Source organism: Spermophilus citellus, assembly GCF_964194105.1.
Source record: "Spermophilus citellus genome assembly, chromosome: 16".
In the NCBI taxonomy this organism is placed as follows: domain Eukaryota; kingdom Metazoa; phylum Chordata; class Mammalia; order Rodentia; family Sciuridae; genus Spermophilus; species Spermophilus citellus.
In genome coordinates, this window is record NC_138196.1 from 20,814,125 (window position 1) to 20,840,028 (window position 25,904).

Consider the following 25,904-nt stretch of genomic DNA (forward strand, 5'->3'; position numbering starts at 1 on the left):
ATTCTGTTTCTATGGTTTGTTTCCTATTGATGTAGCCCTAAGCAGAGACCGGCACAAATCACTTTCATGGAAAGGCGTTGGAAGCTTCCAAAAAACTACGAGTTTCCAGAAATACCAGCACACATTTTTTCACCCAATCTTGATGACACTTTCAGGTCATGATCAGTACCCCAATCCCACTTGGCTCACCAAATTTCGTTCTTCTAAGTTAAACCGTTCGTTGGAAGTAACAGTTTAAATATTTAGGTTTCACTCTGTTTTCTCCTATATGGATACATGTAGTTGGAACTCTAAATCCAACACGGTTTGTGCTAGCTCTTTGAAACTTGACCCAATAAAGTAGTTCCAAGTTCTATTTCTATGGTTTGTTTCCTATTGATGTAGCCCAAAGCAGAGACTGGCGCAAATCACTTTCACGGAAAGGGGTTGCCAAGCTTCCAAAACACTACGAGTTTCCTGAAATCTCAGCACACATTTTTTCACCCAATCTGGATGATCCTTTCAGCTAATGATCAGTTTCCCAATCAAAATTGGCTCCCCAAATTTCGTTCTTCTAGGTTAAACCGTTCATTGGCAGTAACAGTTTTAATTTTTACGTTTCACTGTGTTTTCTCCTATATGGATACATGTAGTTGGAACTCTAAATCAAACACGGTTTGTGCTAGCTCTTTGAAACTTGACACAATAAAGTAGTTCCAAGTTCTATCTCTATGGTTTTTTTCTTATTTTTGTAGCCCTAAGCAGAGACCGGCGCAAATCACTTTCATGGAAAGGGGTTGCCAAGCTTCCAAAACACTACGAGTTTCCTGAAATCTCAGCACACATTTTTTCACCCAATCTTGATGACACTTTCAGGATATGATCAGTACCCCAATCCCATTTGGCTCACCAAATTTCGTTCTTCTAGGTTAAACCGTTTGTTGGCAGTAACAGTTTAAATATTTAGGTTTCACTCTGTTTTCTCCTATATGGATACATGTAGTTGGAACTCTAAATCAAACACGGTTTGTTCTAGCTCTTTGAAACTTGACACAATAAAGTAGTTCCAAGTTCTATCTCTATGGTTTGTTTCCTATTGATGTAGCCCTAAGCAGAGACCGGCACAAATCACTTTCATGGAAAGGCGTTGCCAAGCTTCCAAAAAACTACGAGTTTCCCGAAATCCCAGCACACATTTTTTCACCCAATCTTGATGACACTTTCAGGTAATGATCAGTACCCAATCCCACTTGGCTCACCAAATTTCGTTCTTCTAGGTTAAACCGTTCGTTGGCAGTAACAGTTTTAATTTTTAGGTTTCACTCTGTTTTATCCTATATGGATACATGTAGTTGGAACTCTAAATCAAACACGGTTTGTGCTAGCTCTTTGAAACTTGACACAATAAAGTAGTTCCAAGTTCTATTTCTATGGTTTGTTTCCTATTGATGTAGCCCTAAGCAGAGACCGGCACAAATCACTTTCATGGAAAGGCGTTGCCAAGCTTCCAAAAAACTACGAGTTTCCCGAAATCCCAGCACACATTTTTTCAACCAATTTTGAGGACACTTTCAGGTAATGATCAGTAGCCCAATCCCACTTGGCTCACCAAATTGCGTTCTTCTAGGATAATTCGTTCGTTGGCAGTAACAGTTTAAATATTTAGGTTTCACTATGTTTTCTCCTATATGAATACATGTATTTGGAACTCAAAATCAAAGACGGTTTGTGCTAGCTCTTTGAAACTTGACACAATAAAGTAGTTCCAAGTTCTGTCTCTATGGTTTGTTTCCTATTGATGTAGCCCTAAGCAGAGACTGGCGCAAATCACTTTCATGGAGAGGGGTTGCCAAGCTTCCAAAAAACTACGAGTTTCCTGAAATCTCAGCACACATTTTTTCACCCAATCTTGATGACACTTTCAGGTAATGATCAGTACCCAATCCCACTTGACTCACCAAATTTCGTTCTTCTAAGTTAAAGCGTTCGTTGGCAGAAACAGTTTAAAAATTTAGGTTTCACTCTGTTTTCTCCTATATGGATACATGTAGTTGGAACTCTAAATCCAACACGGTTTGTGCTAGCTCTTTGAAACTTGACACAATAAAGTAGTTCCAAGTTCTATCTCTATGGTTTGTTTCCTATTGATGTAGCACTAAGCAGAGACTCGCGCAAATCACTTTCATGGAAAGGGGTTGCCAAGCTTTCAAAAACTTCGAGTTTCCTGAAATCTCAGCACACATTTTTTCACCCAATCTTGATGACACTTTCAGGATATGATCAGTACCCCAATCCCACTTGGCTCACCAAATTTCGTTCTTCTAGTTTAAACCGTTCGTTGGCAGTAAGAGTTTTAATTTTTAGGTTTCACTCTGTTTTCTCCTATATGGATACATGTAGTTGGAACTCTAAATCAAACACGGTTTGTGCTAGCTCTTTGAAACTTGACACAATAAAGTAGTTCCAAGTTATATCTCTATGGTTTGTTTCCTATTGATGTAGCCCTAAGCAGAGACTGGCGCAAATTACTTTCATGGAGAGGGGTTGCCAAGCTTCCAAAACACTACGAGTTTCCTGAAATCTCAGCACACATTTTTTCACCCAATCTGGATAACACTTTCAGGTCATGATCAGTACCCCAATCCCACTTGGCTCACCAAATTTCGTTCTTCTAGGTTAAACCGTTCGTTTGCAGTAACAGTTTTAATTTTTAGGTTTCACTCTGTTTTCTCCTATAAGGATACATGTAGTTGGAACTCTAAATCCAACACGGTTTGTGCTAGCTCTTTGAAACTTGACACAATAAAGTACTTCCAAGTCCTATCTCTATGGTTTGTTTCCTATTGATGTAGCCCTAAGAACAGACTGGCTCCAATCACTTTCATGGAAAGGGGTTGCCAAGCTTCCAAAAAACTACGAGTTTCCTGAAATCTCAGCACACATTTTTTCACCCAATCTGGATGACACTTTCAGGTAATGATCAGTACCCCAATCCCACTTGGCTCACCGAATTTCGTTCTTCTAGGTTAAACCGTTCGTTGGCAGTAAAAGTTTTAATTTTTAGGTTTCACTCTGTTTTCTCCTATATATATACATGCAGTTGGAACTCTAAATCAAACACGGTTTGTGCTAGCTCTTTGAAACATGACCCAATAAAGCAGTTCCAATTTCTAACTCTATGGTTTGTTTCCTATTGATGTAGCCGTAGGCAGAAACTGGCACAAATCACTTTCATGGAAAGGGGTTGCCAAGCTTCCAAAAAACTATGAGTTTCCAGAAATCACCGCACACATTTTTTACCCAATCTGGATGACACTTTCAGCTAATGATCAGTACACCAATCCCAAGTGGCTCACCAAATTTCATTCTTCTATGTTAAACCGTTCGTTGGCAGTAACAGTTTTAATTTTTAGGTTTCACTGTGTTTTCTCCTATATGGATACATGTAGTTGGAACTCTAAATCAAACACGGTTTCTGCTAGCTCTTTGAAACTTGACACAATAAAGTACTTCCAAGTCCTATCTCCATGGATTGTTTCCTATTGCTGTAGCCCTAAGAACAGACTGGCGCCAATTTCTTTCATGGAAAGGGGTTGCCAAGCTTCCAAAAAACTATGAGTTTCCTGAAATCTCAGCACACATTTTTTCACCCAATCTTGATGACACTTTCAGGTAATGATGAGTACCTCAATCCCACTTGGCTCACCAAATTGCGTTCTTCTAAAATAATCCGTTCGTTGGCAGTAACAGTTTAAATATTTAGGTTTCACTATGTTTTCTCCTATATGAATACATGTAGTTGGAACTCAAAATCAAACACGGTTTGTGCTAGCTCTTTGAAACATGACACAATAAAGTAGTTCCAAGTTCTATCTCTATGGTTTGTTTCCTATTGATGTAGCCCTAAGCAGAGACTGGCGCAAATCACTTTCATGGAAAGGTGTTGCCAAGCTTCCAAAACACTACGAGTTTCCTGAAATCTCAGCATACATTTTTTCACCCAATCTTGATGACACTTTCAGGATATGATCAGTACCCCAATCCCACTTGGCTCACCAAATTTCGTTCTTCTAGGTTAAACCGTTTGTTGGCAGTAACAGTTTAAATATTTAGGTTTCACTCTGTTTTCTCCTATATGGATACATGTAGTTGGAACTCTAAATCAAACACGGTTTGTGCTAGCTCTTTGAAACTTGACACAATACAGTAGTTCAAAGTTCTATCTCTATGGTTTGTTTCCTATTGATGTAGCCCTAAGAACAGACTGGCGCCAATCACTTTCATGGAAAGGGGTTGCCAAACTTCCAAAAAACTACGAGTTTCCTAAAATCTCAGCACACATTTTTTCACCCAATCTGGATGACACTTTCAGGTAATGATCAGTACCCCAATCCCACTTGGCTCACCAAATTTCGTTCTTCTAGGTTAAACTGTTCGTTGGCAGTAACATTTTAATTTTTAGATTTCACTCTGTTTTCTCCTACATGGATACACGTAGTTGGAACTCTAAATCAAACATGGTTTGTGCTAGCTCTTTGAAACTTGACCCAATAAAGTAGTTCCAAGTTCTATTTCTATGGTTTGTTTCCTATTGATGTATCCCAAAGCAGAGACTGGCGCAAATCACTTTCATGGAAAGGGGTTGCCAAGCTTCCAAAAAAATATGAGTTTCCAGAAATCACCGCACACATTTTTTCACCAATCTGGAGTACACTTTCAGCTAATGATCAGTACCACAATCCCACTTGGCTCACCAAATTTCTTTCTTCTAGGTTAAACCGTTCGTTGGCAGTAATAGTTTTAATTTTTAGGTTTCACTGTGTTTTCTCCTATATGCATACACGTATTTGGAACTCTAAATCCAACACGGTTTGTGCTAGCTCTTTGAAACTTGACACAATAAAGTACTTCCAAGTCCTATCTCTATGGTTTGTTTGCTATTGATGTAGCCGTAAGAACAGACTGGCGCCAATCACTTTCATGGAAAGGGGTTTGCCAAGCTTCCAAAATACTACGAGTTTCCTGAAATCACAGCACACATTTTTTCACCCAATCTGGATGACACTTTCAGGTAATGATCAGTACCCCAATTTCACTTGGCTCACCAAATTTCGTTCTTCTAGGTTAAACCGTTCGTTGGCAGTAACAGTTTTAATTTTTAGGTTTCACTCTGTTTTCTCCTATATGGATACATGTAGTTGGAACTCTAAATCAAACACGGTTTGTGCTAGCTCTTTGAAACTTGACACAATAAAGTAGTTCCAAGTTCTATCTCTATGGTTTGTTTCCTATTGACGTAGCCCTAAGCAGAGACTCGTGCAAATCACTTTCATGGAAAGGGGTTGACAAGCTTTCAAAAAACTACGAGTTTCCTGAAATCTCAGCACACATTTTTTCACCCAATCTTGATGACACTTTCAGGTAATGATCAGTACCCCAATCCCACTTGGCTCACCAAATTTCGTTCTTCTAGGTTAAACCGTTCGTTGGCAGTAACATTTTAATTTTTAGGTTTCACTGTGTTTTCTCCTATATGGATACACGTAGTTGGAACTCTAAATCAAACACGGTTTGTGCTAGCACTTTGAAACTTGACCTAATAAAGTAGTTCCAAGTTCTATTTCTATGGTTTGTTTCCTATTGATGTAGCCCTAAGCAGAGACCGGCACAAATCACTTTCATGGAAAGGGGTTGCCAAGCTTCCAAAAAACTACGAGTTTCCCGAAATCTCAGCACACATTTTTTCACCCAATCTTGATGACACTTTCAGGTAATGATCAGTACCCAATCCCACTTGGCTCACCAAAATTCGTTCTTCTAAGTTAAACCGTTCGTTGGCAGTAACAGTTTAAAAATTTAGGTTTCACTCTGTTTTCTCCTATGTGGATACATGTAGTTGGAACTCTAAATCAAACACGGTTTGTGCTAGCTCTTTGAAACTTGACACAATAAAGTAGTTCCAAGTTCTATTTCTATGGTTTGTTTCCTATTGATGTAGCCCTAAGCAGAGACCGGCACAAATCACTTTCATGGAAAGGCATTGCCAAGCTTCCAAAAAACTACGAGTTTCCCGAAATCCCAGCACACATTTTTTCACCCAATCTTGAAGACACTTTCAGGTAATGATCAGTAGCACAATCCCACTTGGCTCACCAAATTGCGTTCTTCTAGGATAATCCGTTCGTTGGCAGTAACAGTTTAAATATTTAGGTTTCACTCTGTTTTCTCCTATATGGATACATGTAGTTGGAACTCTAAATCAAACACGGTTTGTGCTAGCTCTTTGAAACTTGACACAATAAAGTAGTTCCAATTTCTATCTCTATGGTTTGTTTCCTATTGATGTAGCCCTAAGCAGAGACTGGCGCAAATCACTTTCATGGAAAGGGGTTGCCAAGCTTCCGAAAAACTACGAGTTTCCTGAAATCTCAGCACACATTTTTTCACCCAATCTTGATGAAAATTTCAGGTAATGATCAATACCCCAATCCCACTTGGCTCACCAAATTTCGTTCTTCTAGGTTAAACTGTTCGTTGGCAGTAACATTTTAATTTTTAGGTTTCACTCTGTTTTCTCCTACATGGATACACGTAGTTGGAACTCTAAATCAAACACGGTTTGTGCTAGCTCTTTGAAACTTGACCCAATAAAGTAGTTCCAAGTTCTATTTCTATGGTTTGTTTCCTATTGATGTAGCCCAAAGCAGAGACTGGCGCCAATCACTTTCATGGAAAGGGGTTGCCAAGCTTGCAAAAAACTATGAGTTTCCTGAAATCTCAGCACACATTTTTTCACCCAATCTTTATGACACTTTCAGGTAATGATCAGTACCCCATTCCCACTTGGCTCACCAAATTTCGTTCTTCTAGGTTAAACTGTTCGTTGGCAGTAACATTTTAATTTTTAGGTTTCACTCTGTTTTCTCCTATATGGATACACGTAGTTGGAACTCTAAATCAAACACGGTTTGTGGTAGCTCTTTGAAACTTGACGCAATAAAGTAGTTCCAAGTTCTATTTCTATGGTTTGTTTCCAATTGATGTAGCCCAAAGCAGAGACTGGCGCAAATCACTTTCAAGGAAAGGGGTTGCCAAGCTTCCAAAAAACTACGAGTTTCCTGAAATCTCAGCACACATTTTTTCACCCAATCTGGATGACACTTTCAGATAATGATCAGTACCCCAATTTCACTTGGCTCACCAAATTTCGTTCTTCTAGGTTAAACCGTTCGTTGGCAGTAACAGTTTTAATTTTTAGGTTTCACTCTGTTTTCTCCTATATGGATACATGTATTTGGAACTCTAAATCAAACACGGTTTGTGCTAGCTATTTGAAACTTGACACAATAAAGTAGTTCCAAGTTCTATCTCTATGGTTTGTTTCCTATTGACGTAGCCCTAAGCAGACCTCGTGCAAATCACTTTCATGGAAAGGGGTTGCCAAGCTTCCAAAAAACTACGAGTTTCCTGAAATCTCAGCACACATTTTTTCACCCAATCTTGATGACACTTTCAGGTAATGATCAGTACCCCAATCCCACTTGGCTCACCAAATTTCGTTCTTCTAGGTTAAACCGTTCGTTGGCAGTAACATTTTAATTTTTAGGTTTCACTGTGTTTTCTCCTATATGGATACACGTAGTTGGAACTCTAAATCCAACACGGTTTGTGCTAGCTCTTTGAAACTTGACCCAATAAAGTAGTTCCAAGTTCTATTTCTATGGTTTGTTTCCTATTGATGTAGCCCTAGGCAGAGACGGGCACAAATCACTTTCATGGAAAGGCGTTGCCTAGCTTCCAAAAAACTACGAGTTTCCCGAAATCCCAGCACACATTTTTTCATCCAATCTTGATGACACATTCAGGTAATGATCAGTACCCAATCCCACTTGGCTCACCAAATTTCGTTCTTCTAAGTTAAACCGTTCGTTGGCAGTAACAGTTTAAATATTTAGGTTTCACTCTGTTTTCTCCATTATGGATACATGTAGTTGGAACTCAAAATCAAAGACGGTTTGTGCTAGCTCTTTGAAACTTGACACAATAAAGTAGTTCCAAGTTCTATCTCTATGGTTTGTTTCCTATTGATGTAGCCCTAAGAAGAGACTGGCGCAAATCACTTTCATGGAAAGGGGTTGCCAAGCTTCCAAAACACTACGAGTTTCCTGAAATCTCAGCACACATTTTTTCACTAAATATTGATGACACTTTCAGGATATGATCAGTACCCCAATCCCACTTGGCTCACCAAATTTCGTTCTTCTAGGTTAAACCGTTTGTTGGCAGTAACAGTTTAAATATTTAGGTTTCACTCTGTTTTCTCCTATATGGATACATGTAGTTGGAACTCTAAATCAAACACGGTTTGTGCTAGCTGTTTGAAACTTGACACAATAAAGTAGTTCCAAGTTCTATCTCTATGGTTTGTTTCCTATTGATGTAGCCCTAAGAACAGACTGGCGCCAATCACTTTCATGGAAAGGGGTTGCCAAGCTTCCAAAACACTACGAGTTTCCTGAAATCTCAGCACACATTTTTTCACTAAATATTGATGACACTTTCAGGATATGATCAGTACCCCAATCCCACTTGGCTCACCAAATTTAGTTCTTCTAGGATAAACTGTTCGTTGGCAGTAACATTTTAATTTTTAGGTTTCACTCTGTTTTCTCCTACATGGATACACGTAGTTGGAACTCTAAATCAAACATGGTTTGTGCTAGCTCTTTGAAAGTTGACCCAATAAAGTAGTTCCAAGTTCTATTTCTATGGTTTGTTTCCTATTGATGTAGCCCAAAGCAGAGACTGGCGCAAATCACTTTCATGGAAAGGGGTTGCCAAGCTTCCAAAATCTATGAGTTTCCAGAAATCACCGCACACATTTTTTTCACCCAATCTGGATGACACTTTCAGCTAATGATCAGTACCCCATTCCCACTTGGCTCACCAAATTTCGTTCTTCTAGGTTAAACCGTTCGTTGGCAGTAATATTTTTTATTTTTAGGTTTCACTCTGTTTTCTCCTATATGGATACATGTAGTTGGAACTCTAAATCAAACACGGTTTGTGCTAGCTCTTTGAAACTTGACACAATAAAATAGTTCCAAGTTCTATCTCTATGGTTTTTTTTCTTATTTTTGTAGCCCTAAGCAGAGACCGGCGCAAATCACTTTCATGGAAAGGGGTTCCCAAGCTTCCAAAACACTACGAGTTTCTTGAAATCTCAGCACACATTTTTTCACCCAATCTGGATGACACTTTCAGGTAATGATCAGTACCCCAATCCCACTTGTCTCACCAAATTTCGTTCTTCTAGGTTAAACCGTTTGTTGGCAGTAACAGTTTTAATTTTTAGGTTTCACTCTGTTTTCTCCTATATGGATACATGTAGTTGGAACTCTAAATCAAACACGGTTTCTGCTAGCTCTTTGAAACTTGACACAATAAAGTACTTCCAAGTCCTATCTCTATGGTTTGTTTCCTATTGCTGTAGCCCTAAGAACAGACTGGCGCCAATCACTTTCATGGAAAGGGGTTGCCAAGCTTCCAAAAAACTATGAGTTTCCTGAAATCTCAGCATACATTTTTTCACCCAATCTTGATGACACTTTCAGGTAATGATGAGTACCTCAATCCCAGTTGGCTCACCAAATTTCGTTCTTCTAGGTTAAACTGTTCGTTGGCAGTAACATTTTAATTTTTAGGTTTCACTCTGTTTTCTCCTATATGGATACACGTAGTTGGAACTCTAAATCAAACACGGTTTGTGCTAGCTCTTTGAAACTTGACCCAATAATGTAGTTCCAAGTTTTATTTCTATGGTTTGTTTCCTATTGATGTAGCCCAAAGCAGAGACTGGCGCAAATCACTTTCATGGAAAGGGGTTGCCAAGCTTCCAAAAAACTATGAGTTTCCCGAAATCACAGCACACATTTTGTCACCCAATCTGGATGACACTTTCAGCTAATGATCAGTACCACAATCCCACTTGGCTCACCAAATTTCGTTCTTCTAGGTTAAACCGTTCGTTGGCAGTAACAGTTTTAATTTTTAGGTTTCACTGTGTTTTCTCCTATATGGATACATGTATTTGGAACTCTAAATCTAACACGGTTTTTGCTAGCTCTTTGAAACTTGACACAATAAAGTACTTCCAAGTCCTATCTTTATGGTTTGTTTGCTATTGATGTAGCCATAAGAACAGACTGGCGCCAATCACTTTCATGGAATGTGGTTGCCAAGCTTCCAAAAAACTACGAGTTTCCTGAGATCTCAGAACACATTTTTTCACCCAATCTGGATGACACTTTCAGGTAATGATCAGTTCCCCAATCCCAATTGGCTCACCAAATTTCGTTCTTCTAGGTTAAACCGTTCGTTGGCAGTAACAGTTTTAATTTTTAGGTTTCACTCTGTTTTCTCCTATATGGATACATGTAGTTGGAACTGTAAATCAAACACGGTTTGTGCTAGCTCTTTGAAACTTGACACAATAAAGTACTTCCATGTCCTATCTCTATGGTTTGTTTCCTATTGTTGTAGCCCTAAGAACAGACTGGCGCCAATCACTTTCATGGAAAGGGGTTGCCAAGCTTCCAAAAAACTACGAGTTTCCTGAAATCTCAGCACACATTTTTTCACCCAATCTGGATGACACTTTCAGTTAATGATCAGTTCCCCAATCCCAATTGGCTCACCAAATTTGGTTCTTCTAGGTTAAACCGTTCGTTGGTAGTAACAGTTTTAATTTTTAGGTTTCACTGTGTTTTCTCCTATATGGATACATGTAGTTGGAACTCTAAATCAAACACGGTTTGTGCTAGCTCTTTGAAACTTGACACAATAAAGTACTTCCAAGTCCTATCTCTATGGTTTGTTTCCTATTGATGTAGCCCTAAGAACAGACTGGCGCCAATCACTTTCATGGAAAGGGGTTGCCAAGCTTCCAAAAAACTACGAGTTTCCTGAAATCTCAGCACACATTTTTTCACCCAATCTGGATGACACTTTCAGGTAATGATCAGTACCCCAATCCCACTTGGCTCACCGAATTTCGTTCTTCTAGTTTAAACCGTTCGTTGGCAGTAACAGTTTTAATTTTTAGGTTTCACTGTGTTTTCTCCTATATGGATACATGTATTTGGAACTCTAAATCCAACACGGTTTGTGCTAGCTCTTTGAAACTTGACACAATAAAGTACTTCCAAGTCCTATCTTTATGGTTTGTTTGCTATTGCTGTAGCCCTAAGAACAGACTGGCGCCAATCACTTTCATGGAAAGGGGTTGCCAAGCTTCCAAAAAACTATGAGTTTCCTGAAATCTCAGCACATATTTTTTCACCCAATCTTGATGACACTTTCAGGTAATGATGAGTACCTCAATCCCACTTGGCTCACCAAATTTCGTTCTTCCAGGTTAAACTGTTCGTTGGAAGTAACATTTTAATTTTTAGGTTTCACTCTGTTTTCTCCTATATGGATACACGTAGTTGGAACTCTAAATCAAACACGGTTTGTGCTAGCTCTTTGAAACTTGACCCAATAAAGTAGTTCCAAGTTCTATTTCTATGATTTGTTTCCTATTGATGTAGCCCAAAGCAGAGACTGGCGCAAATCACTTTCATGGAAAGGGGTTGCCAAGCTTCCAAAATCTATGAGTTTCCAGAAATCACCGCACACATTTTTTTCACCCAATCTGGATGACACTTTCAGCTAATGATCAGTACCCCATTCCCACTTGGCTCACCAAATTTCGTTCTTCTAGGTTAAACCGTTCGTTGGCAGTAACATTTTTTATTTTTAGGTTTCACTCTGTTTTCTCCTATATGGATACATGTAGTTGGAACTCTAAATCAAACACGGTTTGTGCTAGCTCTTTGAAACTTGACAAAATAAAATAGTTCCAAGTTCTATCTCTATGATTTTTTTCCTATTTTTGTAGCCCTAAGCAGAGACCGGCGCCAATCACTTTCATGGAAAGGGGTTGCCAAGCTTCCAAAAAACTACGAGTTTCTTGAAATCTCAGCACACATTTTTTCACCCAATCTGGATGACACTTTCAGGTAATGATCAGTACCCCAATCCCACTTGGCTCACCGAATTTCGTTCTTCTAGTTTAAACCGTTCGTTGGCAGTAACAGTTTTAATTTTTAGGTTTCACTGTGTTTTCTCCTATATGGATACATGTATTTGGAACTCTAAATCCAACACGGTTTGTGCTAGCTCTTTGAAACTTGACACAATAAAGTACTTCCAAGTCCTATCTTTATGGTTTGTTTGCTATTGCTGTAGCCCTAAGAACAGACTGGCGCCAATCACTTTCATGGAAAGTGGTTGCCAAGCTTCCAAAAAACTACGAGTTTCCTGAAATCTCAGCACACATTTTTTCACCCAATCTGGATGACACTTTCAGGTAATGATCAGTTCCCCAATCCCAATTGGCTCACCAAATTTCGTTCTTCTAGGTTAAACCGTTCGTTGGCAGTAACAGTTTTAATTTTTAGGTTTCACTCTGTTTTCTCCTATATGGATACATGTAGTTGGAACTCTAAATCAAACACGGTTTGTGCTACCTCTTTGAAACTTGACACAATAAAGTCCTTCCAAGTCCTATCTCTATGGTTTGTTTCCTATTGTTGTAGCCCTAAGAACAGACTGGCGCCAATCACTTACATGGAAAGGGGTTGCCAAGCTTCCAAAAAACTACGAGTTTCCTGAAATCTCAGCACACATTTTTTCACCCAATCTGGATGACACTTTCAGCTAATGATCAGTTCCCCAATCCCAATTGGCTCACCAAATTTCGTTCTTCTAGGTTAAACCGTTCGTTGGTAGTAACAGTTTTAATTTTTAGGTTTCACTGTGTTTTCTCCTATATGGATACATGTATTTGGAACTCTAAATCAAACACGGTTTGTGCTAACTCTTTGAAACTTGACACAATAAAGTACTTCCAAGTCCTATCTCTATGGTTTGTTTCCTATTGATGTAGCCCTAAGAACAGACTGGCGCCAATCACTTTCATGGAAAGGGGTTGCCAAGCTTCCAAAAAACTACGAGTTTCCTGAAATCTCAGCACACATTTTTTCACCCAATCTGGATGACACTTTCAGGTAATGATCAGTACCCCAATCCCACTTGGCTCACTGAATTTCGTTCTTCTAGTTTAAACCATTCGTTGGCAGTAACAGTTTTAATTTTTAGGTTTCACTGTGTTTTCTCCTATATGGATACATGTATTTGGAACTCTAAATCCAACACGGTTTGTGCTAGTTCTTTGAAACTTGACACAATAAAGTATTTCCAAGTCCTATCTTTATGGTTTGTTTGCTATTGCTGTAGCCCTACGAACAGACTGGCACAAATCACTTTCATGGAAAGGGGTTGCCAAGCTTCCAAAAAACTATGAGTTTCCTGAAATCTCAGCACATATTTTTTCACCCAATCTTGATGACACTTTCAGGTAATGATGAGTACCTCAATCCCACTTGGCTCACCAAATTTCGTTCTTCTAGGTTAAACTGTTCGTTGGTAGTAACATTTTAATTTTTAGGTTTCACTCTGTTTTCTCCTATATGGATACACGTAGTTGGAACTCTAAATCAAACACGGTTTGTGCAAGCTCTTTGAAACTTGACCCAATAAAGTAGTTCCAAGTTCTGTTTCTATGGTTTGTTTCCTATTGATGTAGCCCAAAGCAGAGACTGGCGCAAATCACTTTCATGGAAAGGGGTTGCCAAGCTTCCAAAAAACTATGAGTTTCCAGAAATCACCGCACACATTTTGTCACCCAATCTGGATGACACTTTCAGGTAATGATCAGTACCCCAATCCCACTTGGCTCACCAAATTTCGTTCTTCTAGGTTAAACCGTTCGTTGGCAGTAACAGTTTTAATTTTTAGGTTTCACTGTGTTTTCTCCTATATGGATACATGTATTTGGAACTCTAAATCCAACACGGTTTTTGCTAGCTCTTTGAAACTTGACACAATAAAGTACTTCCAAGTCCTATCTTTATGGTTTGTTTGCTATTGATGTAGCCATAAGAACGGACTGGCGCCAATCACTTTCATGGAAAGTGGTTGCCAAGCTTCCAAAAAACTACGAGTTTCCTGAAATGTCAGCACACATTTTTTCACCCAATCTGGATGACACTTTCAGGTAATGATCAGTTCCCCAATCCCAATTGGCTCACCAAATTTCGTTCTTCTAGGTTAAACCGTTCGTTGGCAGTAACAGTTTTAATTTTTAGGTTTCACTCTGTTTTCTCCTATATGGATACATGTAGTTGGAACTCTAAATCAAACACGGTTTGTGCTACCTCTTTGAACTTGACACAATAAAGTACTTCCAAGTCCTATCTCTATGGTTTGTTTCCTATTGTTGTAGCCCTAAGAACAGACTGGCGCCAATCACTTACATGGAAAGGGGTTGCCAAGCTTCCAAAAAACTACGAGTTTCCTGAAATCTCAGCACACATTTTTTCACCCAATCTGGATGACACCTTCAGCTAATGATCAGTTCCCCAATCCCAATTGGCTCACCAAATTTCGTTCTTCTAGGTTAAACCGTTCGTTGGTAGTAACAGTTTTAATTTTTAGGTTTCACTGTGTTTTCTCCTATATGGATACATGTATTTGGAACTCTAAATCAAACACGGTTTGTGCTCGCTCTTTGAAACTTGACACAATAAAGTACTTCCAAGTCCTATCTCTATGGTTTGTTTCCTATTGATGTAGCCCTAAGAACACACTGGCGCCAATCACTTTCATGGAAAGGAGTTGCCAAGCTTCCAAAAAACTACGAGTTTCCTGAAATCTCAGCACACATTTTTTCACCCAATCTGGATAACACTTTCAGGTAATGATCAGTACCCCAATCCCACTTGGCTCACTGAATTTCGTTCTTCTAGTTTAAACCATTCGTTGGCAGTAACAGTTTTAATTTTTAGGTTTCAATGTGTTTTCTCCTATATGGATACATGTATTTGGAACTCTAAATCCAACACGGTTTGTGCTAGTTCTTTGAAACTTGACACAATAAAGTACTTCCAAGTCCTATCTTTATGGTTTGTTTGCTATTGCTGTAGCCCTAAGAACAGACTGGCGCCAATCACTTTCATGGAAAGGGGTTGCCAAGCTTCCAAAAAACTATGAGTTTCCTGAAATCTCAGCACATATTTTTTCACCCAATCTTGATGACACTTTCAGGTAATGATGAGTACCTCAATCCCACTTGGCTCACCAAATTTCGTTCTTCTAGGTTAAACTGTTCGTTGGTAGTAACATTTTAATTTTTAGGTTTCACTCTGTTTTCTCCTATATGGATACACGTAGTTGGAACTCTAATTCAAACACGGTTTGTGCTAGCTCTTTGAAACTTGACCCAATAAAGTAGTTCCAAGTTCTGTTTCTATGGTTTGTTTCCTATTGATGTAGCCCAAAGCAGAGACTGGCGCAAATCACTTTCATGGAAAGGGGTTGCCAAGCTTCCAAAAAACTATGAGTTTCCAGAAATCACCGCACACATTTTTTCACCCAATCTGGATGACACTTTCAGGTAATGATCAGTACCCCAATCCCACTTGGCTCACCAAATTTCGTTCTTCTAGGTTAAACCGTTCGTTGGCAGTAACAGTTTTAATTTTTAGGTTTCACTGTGTTTTCTCCTATATGGATACATGTATTTGGAACCCTTAATCCAACACGGTTTGTGCTAGCTCTTTGAAACTTGACACAATAAAGTACTTCCAAGTCCTATCTTTATGGTTTGTTTGCTATTGATGTAGCCATAAGAACAGACTGGCGCCAATCACTTTCATGGAAAGGGGTTGCCAAGCTTCCAAAAACTACGAGTTTCCTGAAATCTCAGCACACATTTTTTCACCCAATCTGGATGACACTTTCAGGTAATGATCAGTACCCCAATCCCACTTGGCTCACCAAATTTCGTTCTTCTAGGTTAAACCGTTCGTTGGCAGTAACATTTTTTATTTTTAGGTTTCACTCTGTTTTCTCCTATATGGATACATGTAGTTGGAACTCTAAATCAAACACGGTTTGTGCTAGCTCTTTGAAACTTGACACAATAAAATAGTTCCAAGTTCTATCTCTATGGTTTCTTTGCTATTTTTGTAGCCCCAAGCAGACACCGGCGCAAATCACTTTCATGGAAAGGGGTTGCCAAGCTTCCAAAACACTACGAGTTTCTTGAAATCTCAGCACACATTTTTTCACCCAATCTGGATGACACTTTCAGGTAATGATCAGTACCCCAATCCAACTTGGCTCACCAAATTTCGTTCTTCTAGGTTAAAACGTTCGTTGGCAGTAACAGTTTTAATTTTTAGGTTTCACTGTGTTTTCTCCTATATGGATACATGTAGTTGGAACTCTAAATCAAACACGGTTTCTGCTAGCTCTTTGAAACTTGACACAATAAAGTACTTCCAAGTCCTATCTCTATGGTTTGTTTCCTATTGCTGTAGCCCTAAGAACAGACTGGCGCCAATCACTTTCATGGAAAGGGGTTGCCAAGCTTCCAAAAAACTATGAGTTTCCTGAAATCTCAGCACACTTTTTCACCCAATCTTGATGACACTTTCAGGTAAAGATGAATACCTCAATCCCACTTGGCTCACCAAATTTCGTTCTTCTCGGTTAAACTGTTCGATGGCAGTAACATTTTAATTTTTAGGTTTCACTCTGTTTTCTCCTATATGGATACACGTAGTTGGAACTCTAAATCAAACAAGGTTTGTGCTAGCTCTTTGAAACTTGACACAATAAAGTAGTTCCAAGTTCTATTTCTATGGTATGTTTCCTATTGATGTAGCACTAAGCAGAGACTGGCGCAAATCACTTTCATGGAAAGGGGTTGCCAAGCTTCCAAAAAACTACGAGTTTCCCGAAATCCCAGCACACATTTTTTCACCCAATCTTGAGGACACTTTCAGGTAATGATCAGTAGCCCAATCCCACTTGGCTCACCAAATTGCGTTCTTCTAGGTTAAACCGTTCGTTGGCAGTAACAGTTTAAATATTTAGGTTTCACTCTGTTTTCTCCTATATGGATACATGTAGTTGGAACTCTAAATCAAACACGGTTTGTGCTAGCTCTTTGAAACTTGACCCAATAAAGTAGTTCCAAATTCTGTTTCTATGGTTTGTTTCCTATTTATGTAGCCCTAAGCAGAGACCGGCACAAATCACTTTGATGGAAAGGGGTTGCCAAGCTTCCAAAACACTACGAGTTTCCTGAAATCTCAGCACACATTTTTTCACCCAATCTTGATGACACTTTCAGGATATGATCAGTACCCCAATCCCACTGGCTCACCAAATTTCGTTCTTCTAGGATAAACCGTTCATTGGCAGTAACAGTTTAAATATTTAGGTTTCACTCTGTTTTCTCCTATATGGATACATGTAGTTGGAACTCTAAATCAAACACGGTTTGTGCTAGCTCTTTGAAACTTGACCCAATAAAGTACTTCCAAATTCTGTTTCTATGGTTTGTTTCCTATTGATGTAGCCCTAACCAGAGACCGGCACAAATCACTTTCATGGAAAGGGGTTGCCAAGCTTCCAAAACACTACGAGTTTCCTGAAATCTCAGCACATATTTTTTCACCCAATCTTGATGACACTTTCAGGTAATGATGAGTACCTCAATCCCACTTGGCTCACCAAATTTCGTTCTTCTAGGTTAAACTGTTCGTTGGTAGTAACATTTTAATTTTTAGGTTTCACTCTGTTTTCTCCTATATGGATACACGTAGTTGGAACTCTAATTCAAACACGGTTTGTGCTAGCTCTTTGAAACTTGACCCAATAAAGTAGTTCCAAGTTCTGTTTCTATGGTTTGTTTCCTATTGATGTAGCCCAAAGCAGAGACTGGCGCAAATCACTTTCATGGAAAGGGGTTGCCAAGCTTCCAAAAAACTATGAGTTTCCAGAAATCACCGCACACATTTTTTCACCCAATCTGGATGACACTTTCAAGTAATTATCAGTACCCGAATCCCACTTGGCTCACCAAATGTCGTTCTTCTAGGTTAAACCGTTCGTTGGCAGTAACATTTTAACTTTTAGGTTTCACTCTGTTTTCTCCTATATGGATACACGTAGTTGGAATTCTAATCAAACACGGTTTGTGCTAGCTCTTTGAAACTTGACCAAATAAAGTAGTTCCAAGTTCTATTTCTATGGTTTTTTTCCTGTTGATGTAGCCCAAAGCAGAGACCGGCACAAATCACTTACATGGAAAGGCGTTGCCAAGCTTCCAAAAAACTACAGTTTCCCGAAATCCCAACACACATTTTTTTCACCCAATCTTGATGACACTTTCAGGTAATGATCAGTACCCCAATCCCACTTGGCTCACCAAATTTCGTTCTTCTAAGTTAAACCGTTCGTTGGCAGTAACAGTTTAAATATTTAGGTTTCACTCTGTTTTCTCCTATATGGATACATGTATTTGGAAATCTAAATCCAACACGGTTTGTGCTTGCTCTTTGAAACTTGACACAATAAAGTAGTTCCAAGTTCTATCTCTATAGTTTGTTTCCTATTGATGTAGCCCTAAGCAGAGACTGGCGCAAATGACTTTCATGGAAAGGGGTTGCCAAGCTTCCAAAAAACTACGAGTTTCCTGAAATCTCAGCACACATTTGTTCACCCAATCTTGATGACACTTTGAGGTAATGATCAGTACCCCAATCCCACTTGGCTCACCAAAATTCGTTCTTCTAGGTTAAACCGTTCGTTGGCAGTAACAGTTTTAATTTTTAGGTTTCAATCTGTTTTCTCCTATATGGATACATGTAGTTGGAACTCTAAATCAAACACGGTTTGTGCTAGCTCTTTGAAACTTGACACAATAAAGTAGTTCCAAGTTCTATCTCTATGGTTTGTTTCCTATTGATGTAGCCCTAGGCAGAGACTGGCGCAAATCACTTTCATGGAAAGGGGTTGCCAAGCTTCCAAATAACTATGAGTTTCCAGAAATCACTGCACACATTTTTTCACCCAATCTGGATGACACTTTCAGCTAATGATCAGTACACCAATCCCAAGTGGCTCACCAAATTTCATTCTTCTAGGTTAAACCGTTCGTTGGCAGTAACAGTTTTAATTTTTAGGTTTTACTGTGTTTTATCCTATATGGATACATGTAGTTGAAACTCTAAATCAAACACGGTTTCTGCTAGCTCTTTGACACTTGACACAATAAAGTACTTCCAAGTCCTATCTCTATAGTTTGTTTCCTATTGCTGTAGCCCTAAGAACAAACTGGCGCCAATCACTTTCATGGAAAGGGGTTGCCAAGCTTCCAGAAATCTATGAGTTTCCTGAAATCTCAGCACACATTTTTTCACCCAATCTTGATGACACTTTCAGGTAATGATGAGTACCTCAATCCCACTTGGCTCACCAAATTTCGTTCTTCTAGGTTAAACTGTTCATTGGCAGTAACATTTAATTTTTATGTTTCACTCTGTTTTCTCCTATATGGATACACGTAGTTGGAACTCTAAATCAAACACGGTTTGTGCTAGCTCTTTGAAACTTGACCCAATAAAGTAGTTCCAAGTTCTATTTCTATGGTTTGTTTCCTATTGATGTAGCCCTAAGCAGAGACCGGCACAAATCACTTTCATGGAAAGGCGTTGCCAAGCTTCCAAAAAACTACGAGTTTCCCGAAATCCCAGCACACATTTTTTCACCCAATCTTGAGGACACTTTCAGGTAATGATCAGTACCCAATCCCACTTGGCTCACCAAATTTCGTTCTTCTAAGTTAAACCGTTCGTTGGCAGTAACAGTTTAAAAATTTAGGTTTCACTCTGTTTTCTCCTATATGGATACATGTAGTTGGAACTCTAAATCCAACACGGTTTGTGCTAGCTCTTTGAAACTTGACCCAATAAAGTAGTTCCAAGTTCTATCTCTATGGTTTGTTTCCTATTGATGTAGCACTAAACAGAGACTGGCGCATATCACTTTCATGGAAAGGGGTTGCCAAGCTTCCAAAACACTACGAGTTTCCTGAAATCTCAGCACACATTTTTTCACCCAATCTTGATGACACTTTCAGGATATGATCAATACCCCAATCCCACTTGGCTCACCAAATTTCGTTCTTCTAGGTTAAACCGTTCGTTGGCAGTAACAGTTTTAATTTTTAGGTTTCACTCTGTTTTCTCCTATATGGATACATGTAGTTGGAACTCTAAATCAAACGCGGTTTGTGCTAGCTCTTTGAAACTTGACACAATAATGTAGTTCCAAGTTCTATCTCTATGGTTTGTTTTCTATTGATGTAGCCCTAAGCAGAGACTGGCGCAAATTACTTTCACGGAAACGGTTTGCCAAGCTTCCAAAAAACTACGAGTTTCCTGAAATCTCAGCACACATTTTTTAACCCAATCTTGATGACACTTTGAGGTAATGATCAGTACCCCAATCCGAATTGCCTGAGCAAATTTCGTTCTTCTAGGTTAAACCGTTCGTTGGCAGTAACAGTTTAAATATTTAGGTTTCACTCTGTTTTCTCCTATATGGATACATGTAGTTGGAACTCTAAATCAAACACGGTTTGTGCTAGCTCTTTGAAACTTGACCCAATAAAGTAGTTCCAAATTCTATTTCTATGGTTTGTTTCCTATTGATGTAGCCCTAAGCAGAGACCGGCGCAAATCACTTTCATGGAAAGGGGTTGCCAAGCTTCCAAAACACTACGAGTTTCCTGAAATCACAGCACACGTTTTTTCACCCAATCTGGATGACACTTTCAGGTAATGATCAGTACCCCAATCCCACTTGGCTCACCAAATTTCGTTCTTCTAGGTTAAACCGTTCGTTGGCCGTAACATTTTTTATTTTTAGGTTTCACTCTGTTTTCTCCTATATGGATACATGTAGTTGGAACTCTAAATCAAACACGGTTTGTGCTAGCTCTTTGAAACTTGACACAATAAAATAGTTCCAAGTTCTATCTCTATGGTTTCTTTGCTATTTTTGTAGCCCCAAGCAGACACCGGCGCAAATCACTTTCATGGAAAGGGGTTGCCAAGCTTCCAAAACACTACGAGTTTCTTGAAATCTCAGCACACATTTTTTCACCCAATCTGGATGACACTTTCAGGTAATGATCAGTACCCCAATCCAACTTGGCTCACCAAATTTCGTTCTTCTAGGTTAAAACGTTCGTTGGCAGTAACAGTTTTAATTTTTAGGTTTCACTGTGTTTTCTCCTATATGGATACATGTAGTTGGAACTCTAAATCAAACACGGTTTCTGCTAGCTCTTTGAAACTTGACACAATAAAGTACTTCCAAGTCCTATCTCTATGGTTTGTTTCCTATTGCTGTAGCCCTAAGAACAGACTGGCGCCAATCACTTTCATGGAAAGGGGTTGCCAAGCTTCCAAAAAACTATGAGTTTCCTGAAATCTCAGCACACTTTTTCACCCAATCTTGATGACACTTTCAGGTAAAGATGAATACCTCAATCCCACTTGGCTCACCAAATTTCGTTCTTCTAGGTTAAACTGTTCGATGGCAGTAACATTTTAATTTTTAGGTTTCACTCTGTTTTCTCCTATATGGATACACGTAGTTGGAACTCTAAATCAAACAAGGTTTGTGCTAGCTCTTTGAAACTTGACACAATAAAGTAGTTCCAAGTTCTATCTCTATGGTTTGTTTCCTATTGATGTAGCCCTAAGCAGAGACTGGCGCAAATCACTTTCATGGAAAGGGGTTGCCAAGCTTCCAAAAACTACGAGTTTCCTGAAATCTCAGCACACATTTTTTCACCCAATCTTGATGACACTTTCAGGATATGATCAGTACCCCAATCCCACTTGGCTCACAAAATTCGTTCTTCTAGGTTAAACCGTTCATTGGCAGTAACAGTTTAAATATTTAGGTTTCACTCTGTTTTCTCCTATATGGATACATGTAGTTGGAACTCTAAATCAAACACGGTTTGTGCTAGCTCTTTGAAACTTGACCCAATAAAGTACTTCCAAATTCTGTTTCTATGGTTTGTTTCCTATTGATGTAGCCCTAACCAGAGACCGGCACAAATCACTTTCATGGAAAGGGGTTGCCAAGCTTCCAAAACACTACGAGTTTCCTGAAATCTCAGCACATATTTTTTCACCCAATCTGGATGACACTTTCAGCTAATGATCAGTTCCCCAATCCCAATTGGCTCACCAAATTTCGTTCTTCTAGGTTAAACCGTTCGTTGGCAGTAACAGTTTAAATTTTTAGGTTTCACTGTGTTTTCTCCTATATGGATACATGTAGTTGGAAATCTAAATCAAACACGGTTTGTGCTAGCTCTTTGAAACTTGACACAATAAAGTACTTCCAAGTCCTGTCTCTATGGTTTGTTTCCTATTGATGTAGCCCTAAGAACAGACTGGCGCCAATCACTTTCATGGAAAGGGGTTGCCAAGCTTCCAAAACACTACGAGTTTCCTGAAATCTCAGCACACATTTTTTCACCCAATCTGGATGACACTTTCAGGTAATGATCAGTACCCCAATCCCACTTGGCTCACCAAATTTCGTTCTTCTAGGTTAAACCGTTCGTTGGCAGTAACAGTTTTAATTTTTAGGTTTCACTCTGTTTTCTCCTATATGGATACATGTAGTTGGAACTCTAAATCAAAGACGGTTTGTGCTAGCTCTTTGAAACTTGACACAATAAAGTAGTTCCAAGTTCTATCTCTATGGTTTGTTTCCTACTGATGTAGCCCTAAGCAGAGACTGGTGCAAATTACTTTCATGGAAAGGGGTTGCCAAGCTTGCAAAAAACTACGAGTTTCCTGAAATCTCAGCACACATTTTTTCACCCAATCTGGATGACACTTTCAGGTAATGATCAGTACCCGAATCCCACTTGGCTCACCAAATGTCGTTCTTCTAGGTTAAACCGTTCGTTGGCAGTAACATTTTAACTTTTAGGTTTCACTCTGTTTTCTCCTATATGGATACACGTAGTTGGAATTCTAATCAAACACGGTTTGTGCTAGCTCTTTGAAACTTGACCAAATAAAGTAGTTCCAAGTTCTATTTCTATGGTTTTTTTCCTATTGATGTAGCCCAAAGCAGAGACCGGCACAAATCACTTACATGGAAAGGCGTTGCCAAGCTTCCAAAAAACTACAGTTTCCCGAAATCCCAACACACATTTTTTTCACCCAATCTTGATGACACTTTCAGGTAATGATCAGTACCCCAATCCCACTTGGCTCACCAAATTTCGTTCTTCTAAGTTAAACCGTTCGTTGGCAGTAACAGTTTAAATATTTAGGTTTCACTCTGTTTTCTCCTATATGGATACATGTATTTGGAAATCTAAATCCAACACGGTTTGTGCTAGCTCTTTGAAACTTGACACAATAAAGTAGTTCCAAGTTCTATCTCTATAGTTTGTTTCCTATTGATGTAGCCCTAAGCAGAGACTGGCGCAAATCACTTTCATGGAAAGGGGTTGCCAAGCTTCCAAATAACTATGAGTTTCCAGAAATCACTGCACACATTTTTTCACCCAATCTGGATGACACTTTCAGCTAATGATCAGTACACCAATCCCAAGTGGCTCACCAAATTTCATTCTTCTAGGTTAAACCGTTCGTTGGCAGTAACAGTTTTAATTTTTAGGTTTTACTGTGTTTTATCCTATATGGATACATGTAGTTGAAACTCTAAATCAAACACGGTTTCTGCTAGCTCTTTGAAACTTGACACAATAAAGTACTTCCAAGTCCTATCTCTATAGTTTGTTTCCTATTGCTGTAGCCCTAAGAACAAACTGGCGCCAATCACTTTCATGGAAAGGGGTTGCCAAGCTTCCAGAAATCTATGAGTTTCCTGAAATCTCAGCACACATTTTTTCACCCAATCTTGATGACACTTTCAGGTAATGATGAGTACCTCAATCCCACTTGGCTCACCAAATTTCGTTCTTCTAGGTTAAACTGTTCATTGGCAGTAACATTTAATTTTTATGTTTCACTCTGTTTTCTCCTATATGGATACACGTAGTTGGAACTCTAAATCAAACACGGTTTGTGCTAGCTCTTTGAAACTTGACCCAATAAAGTAGTTCCAAGTTCTATTTCTATGGTTTGTTTCCTATTGATGTAGCCCTAAGCAGAGACCGGCACAAATCACTTTCATGGAAAGGCGTTGCCAAGCTTCCAAAAAACTACGAGTTTCCCGAAATCCCAGCACACATTTTTTCACCCAATCTTGAGGACACTTTCAGGTAATGATCAGTACCCAATCCCACTTGGCTCACCAAATTTCGTTCTTCTAAGTTAAACCGTTCGTTGGCAGTAACAGTTTAAAAATTTAGGTTTCACTCTGTTTTCTCCTATATGGATACATGTAGTTGGAACTCTAAATCCAACACGGTTTGTGCTAGCTCTTTGAAACTTGACCCAATAAAGTAGTTCCAAGTTCTATCTCTATGGTTTTTTTCCTATTGATGTAGCACTAAACAGAGACTGGCGCAAATCACTTTCATGGAAAGGGGTTGCCAAGCTTCCAAAACACTACGAGTTTCCTGAAATCTCAGCACACATTTTTTCACCCAATCTTGATGACACTTTCAGGATATGATCAATACCCCAATCCCACTTGGCTCACCAAATTTCGTTCTTCTAGGTTAAACCGTTCGTTGGCAGTAACAGTTTTAATTTTTAGGTTTCACTCTGTTTTCTCCTATATGGATACATGTAGTTGGAACTCTAAATCAAACGCGGTTTGTGCTAGCTCTTTGAAACTTGACACAATAATGTAGTTCCAAGTTCTATCTCTATGGTTTGTTTTCTATTGATGTAGCCCTAAGCAGAGACTGGCGCAAATTACTTTCACGGAAACGGTTTGCCAAGCTTCCAAAAAACTACGAGTTTCCTGAAATCTCAGCACACATTTTTTAACCCAATCTTGATGACACTTTGAGGTAATGATCAGTACCCCAATCCGAATTGCCTGAGCAAATTTCGTTCTTCTAGGTTAAACCGTTCGTTGGCAGTAACAGTTTAAATATTTAGGTTTCACTCTGTTTTCTCCTATATGGATACATGTAGTTGGAACTCTAAATCAAACACGGTTTGTGCTAGCTCTTTGAAACTTGACCCAATAAAGTAGTTCCAAATTCTATTTCTATGGTTTGTTTCCTATTGATGTAGCCCTAAGCAGAGACCGGCGCAAATCACTTTCATGGAAAGGGGTTGCCAAGCTTCCAAAACACTACGAGTTTCCTGAAATCTCAGCACACATTTTTTCACCCAATCTGGATGACACTTTCAGGTAATGATCAGTACCCCAATCCCACTTGGCTCACCAAATTTCGTTCTTCTAGGTTAAACCGTTCGTTGGCAGTAACATTTTTTATTTTTAGGTTTCACTCTGTTTTCTCCTATATGGATACATGTAGTTGGAACTCTAAATCAAACACGGTTTGTGCTAGCTCTTTGAAACTTGACCCAATAAAGTAGTTCCAAGTTCTATCTCTATGGTTTGTTTCCTATTGATGTAGCCCTAGGCAGAGACTGGCACAAATCACTTTCATGGAAAGGGGTTGCCAAGCTTTCAAAAAAGGATGAGTTTCCAGAAATCACTGCACACCTTTTTTCACCCAATCTGGATGACACTTTCAGCTAATGATCAGTACACCAATCCCAAGTGGCTCAACAAATTTCATTCTTCTAGGTTAAACCGTTCGTTGGGAGTAACAGTTTTAATTTTTAGGTTTCACTGTATTTTCTCCTATATAGATACATGTAGTTGGAACTCTAAATCAAACACGGTTTCTGCTAGCTCTTTGAAACTTGACACAATAAAGTACTTCCAAGTCCTATCTCTATGGTTTGTTTCCTATTGATGTAGCCCTAAGA